The sequence below is a fragment of the Rattus norvegicus genome, chromosome 3, assembly GCF_021556685.1.
Source record: "Rattus norvegicus strain SHRSP/BbbUtx chromosome 3, alternate assembly SHRSP_T2T, whole genome shotgun sequence".
NCBI lineage: Eukaryota > Metazoa > Chordata > Mammalia > Rodentia > Muridae > Rattus > Rattus norvegicus.
In genome coordinates this window covers 151089911-151094588 of record NC_141536.1, presented here as the reverse complement: position 1 = coordinate 151094588, position 4678 = coordinate 151089911, and positions in this window count along the sequence as shown.

The window sequence follows — 4678 nt, the reverse complement described above, 5'->3', positions numbered from 1 at the left end:
GGGACCTGAGTTCTAGCACCTAAGTCTGGCAGCTCACAGACACCTGTAACTTCAGCCTCCTTGGGCACTAGCATGCACTCATTCTCACACACATGTGAACACACATAGAATATCAGTTTCTGATAGAGTTCCAGAGCTATATGGTATAGTCTCTATAGTCCATTACTATCCTTTAATGCTGACAAAGGAAAGAGTTTGATGTGTGTTAAATGTATGGGGAACTAGTATGGTAACCTATAATGTCAATACTCAGGAAACCAAGGCAGGAGTATTGTCAATTTCAGGGCAGCCTGGGAGATAGAGTAAGACCCACCAATGTTAGTAAATAAATAAACAAATAAAAACCAACAATTCTCATTGGTGTCTTAAGTTTCTATTGCTGTAATAAAGCACCATGATCAAGAACAACTTGGAGAGGTGTCAACGAGGGTACCTGGAAGAGAATGGGGGACAGGAGACGCAAAGAAGGATGCCAAGACAAGAGTCTGATCAAGGCAACAATTTTATTTTTTTTCCCAAGGCTGAATTTATACCATAGTAGGGGTAACAGAGGGAGGGGGTAAGTGGGAAACATTTACACAGGTCAAGGACACAGCACTCTTGAGGTCAGGGAATCGGCTGGTGATAACAGGACGTTAGAAAGGTGACAGGTTTGTCATATCTATTAGTCAGCAGGATGTTGGATTTTCAGAAAGGTTACAGGTCATCACATTGGGCATCTTGACGTCAGATGTATTTCTCAGCAAGGTCACAACTTTATCATATCATTATTCATCCTGACCACCAGGTTTGTATTAGTCTTCTGCAGATGGCTGGGGATTTTCCATGAACCCAGTCATACTTAACTCTAACCATAATATTAACATCAATAATGGAGGGTTTCAAGGGCATCACTCCCAGCAGGGAGGAAAGGGTTTATTTCAACTTACCTCATCGTTCATCAGTGAAGGGAGTCGGGGCAAAATTCCAGAGGCAGGAACTGAAGCAGAAGCCATGGAAGAATGCTGCTTATGGTCTTGCTCCCTATGGCTTGCTTAGACTCTTTTCTTAAGTAACCCAGGGCCCCCTGCCCAGGGGCGGTAACACCGACAGTGATCTAGGCTCTCCTACTTCAACTATCAATCAAGAAAAGGCTCCAGTTCACAAGCCAGTCGGCTGGTGGCATTTTCTTAGTTGAGCTTCCCTCTTCTGAAGTGACTCTGGCTTGTGTCAGGTTGATAAGACACTGCCAGGTGAACACGAAATCCATCAGAGGTAAATCTGGTTGACTGTGGTAGAGACTGAAGTAGCGACAGCTGGAGGAGGGTGTTAAGTCAGACCCGGAAGATGACTACAGGATGAAGCCCAGCATTGGCTAGCACTGAAGCAGGAACTCAGGCACTAGAGCAGAGATTCTCAACCTAGGGTCGTGATGCCTCTGGCAAACCTCTGTCTTTAAAAATATTTATATCAATGTTCATAACAGTAGCAAAATTACAAATGTCAAGTTACAACAACATTGTTTTATGGTCGGGGGTCACCACAGCATGAGGAACTACACCAAAGAGCTGCAGCATTAGGAAGGTTGAGAACCACTGCACTGAAGTGAGAGAGGGTCCTATTTCTAGACTAGGAAACTAGCCAAGAGTAAGAGCAGAAGGGCCACAACAGTGGATCAAGCCTCTGAAACTGTAAGCAAGCACCAATTAAATGCTTTATTTTATAAGAATTGTCTTGGTCATGGTGTCTCTTAGCAGCACTGGAACAGTATCTAAGACCCTATGTATTCTGTCTTCTCAAGTCCTTCTTCTCTTGTCCTCTGTGTGATTTGCTCATTCAAAGATGATCAGCACCTTCATGCCAAAAATATCAAATTCTACGGTTAAGAGCACATGTTTTTCCTCCAAGGGACCTGAGTTCTAGCACCTAAGTCTGGCAGCTCACAGACACCTGTAACTTCAGCCTCCTTGGGCACTAGCATGCACTCATTCTCACACACGTGAACACACATACAATATCAGTTTCTGATAGAGTTCCAGAGCTATATGGTATAGTCTCTATAGTCCATTACTATCCTTTAATGCTGACAAGGGAAAGAGTTTGATGTGTGTTAAATGTATGGGGAACTAGTATGGTAACCTATAATGTCAATACTCAGGAAACCAAGGCAGGAGTATTGTCAATTTCAGGGCAGCCTGGGAGATAGAGTAAGAAACAGTGTTCAGTTGTTGAGCGTCTTCATGGGGTCAGTGATGAGATCAATCTAATAGCTGTCACTGTATCCTCCAACCAAAGCCCCTTAAATCCCCTGTGACCAAGGGCAGGGCTAACTACAGTATCTGGGGAAAGAATGAGGCCAGTCTGACCCAGTGGGGGCAGGGTGTCTTATGTGGGAAGATGTTGGTGGGATGGTCTGAAGGACAGTAGTTAAGAACATTTTCTGGGGAAATAGGATACTATATGGCTTTGGGCACATTAAAATTGTTGCTATGGGTTTTGGTTTTCACATCTGAAATCCAAGAACAAGAATGCCTATCATGTAGACTTGTAAATACTTTATATGGTGTGTGACATATGACAAACGATCAATGAATGGTAGTTTTTAACTACAGCTATCATTATCAAGCTGGGCAAACAACGCTGTTGTGGGGAAGATCGGGATGGCGACTTAGCCATTGATGACACCTAGAATAGCAAGCAATATATACTTTATTCTGGCTTCCACTAAGCGTTTAGGGCTGCTTTGATTGGCAGATGCCTTAGTATACGGCTCAACGGATTTACTCCAGCCTCCCAGAACCAGCCAGGGTAATCCAGGTTATGCTGCAGTAACAAAGAACTCCCAAACTGCTGTGGCTTAAAGCACAAAGGTTTATTTATTGGACCCCATCACATGGCTAGTTGGCATTGGCGGGAAGCCCACGATGCCTTTCTCATTCTGGGGCTGAGGCTGATGGGACAGCTCCTGTGTGAAACATGGAAAAAGCAAAGATAGGAATGACCTATGGCTGCTTACAAAGCTTCCATCTGGAAGGGTTTGCTGGTCAAAGAAAACTCCTGGGTCATGTCAAGAGGATAGGCAAGTGTCCCTGGAAGAGGAACTGAAAATATTAACTGTGCAGGAAAAGTGGCTACCATACTCTCCTAATTTCCCAGTGTATTTCTCAGGAAATGAGAGCATAGACTCACTGTGTTTGGGGTGAAGTCCTCATGCCCCCTTTCTCTGCAGTTTCCCCCTAATTCTCAGAACAAATTTAAGCTCTGTGGCCACCCAGATGAGCACATGATCAAGGTAGGCAAATCCTGGTGGTCCATCACTCAGCCTTGGTTCAAGAAATGGCCATATGACCAACTGGGATTCTTCTTGGTAGTGGGGGAGGAGGGAAGCATGGTTTTCTCTGAATATGGAGTTGGAAGGATGGGTGTATGCCCTCAGCCATGCACTCTGTGCCTTGCCAGTTAAACAGAGCTGGAAAGCATAGCTAATGGATACAGCAGAAGCAGAGCCCCATTAAGGCCAACTGGTTTCCAAGGCTGGCTTTTCCATTGCCCTTTGGGTTTGACTTGGTCCCAGGCCTCTTTGTCTTCAATCCCATGATTTCTCTTTTTTCCTGCTCAGCTCCATGTGTGGGGAGACTGGTCCCCACTGCTGACTTTCCCACACTGCTTTCTCAGTTGGCTTCTGGTGCTTTGGCCAGTGGAAGACCCTTGTCGGATGCAGAGGGGCAAGAGAGGGGAGAAGCGAGAATATTACTTCTTGTCTCTGCTCTGGGTAAATTCTCCAGTAGCACATGGGTAGCTTTGTTGATCCCAGCTTCTCTCAGCCACACTTGGCCAGTTGTTGGTTTCCATGCCTTAATACCTTCCTGGTCTCTCAGACCTTCCTTCTTACCTGCTTTCCATATCTGGGTTACCTGCCAGTGCCCCCGCCCATCTCTCACCTCCCTGGTCGTGTGTGTACCTACCTTCTGCACTGAATGGCCTCTGTTGTAAGGATCGGGAACACATCTCTTTCCCATGGTTAGATCTTCACGCATCAACTGCTGTTTGGCAAGAGCAGCCAATGTATTTCCTCTTTGGCTTAAGCCTCTGTTGTTTACCAGACAGTGAGTCTGGATGAATGTAGTGGTCAATGGAAACAAGAAACTCCTAGTCCTGAGCACTGACTTGATGTCAGGTCCTGTTTCCCTCATTACAGAGTCCATCATGGCTTCCATTCTGTATTTGGATAAGCAGATACACAAACATGGTACTTTCTCTGTCTCAATCAGTCTTCTTTTCTCTTAAAAAATGTGTGTGTGTGTGTGTTTGTGTGTATGTGTGCATGTATGTGTATATATGCGTGAGTATGTGTGTATATGTGGGTATGTGTGTATAAATGTATGAATGTATATGTGTCTGTGATTGAGTGTGTCTGTGAGTATGTCTGCATATGTGTTTGTATATGTATGTGTAAGTGTATGAGTGTATATGTGTGTGTTATTGGGTGTGTCTGTGTATGTGTACGTGTGTATGTGTGTGTGTGTGAGTATATGAGTGTATATATGTGTCTGTGTCTGTGTCTGCGTATGTGTATGTGTTGTGTGTGTGTGTCTGTGTATGTGTATGTGTTGTATGCGTATGTGTTGTGTGTGTGTGTGTGTGTGTGCGCGTGTGTGTGTCTGTATGTCTGTATTGACTTCGTTTGTGCCCAGGGAAC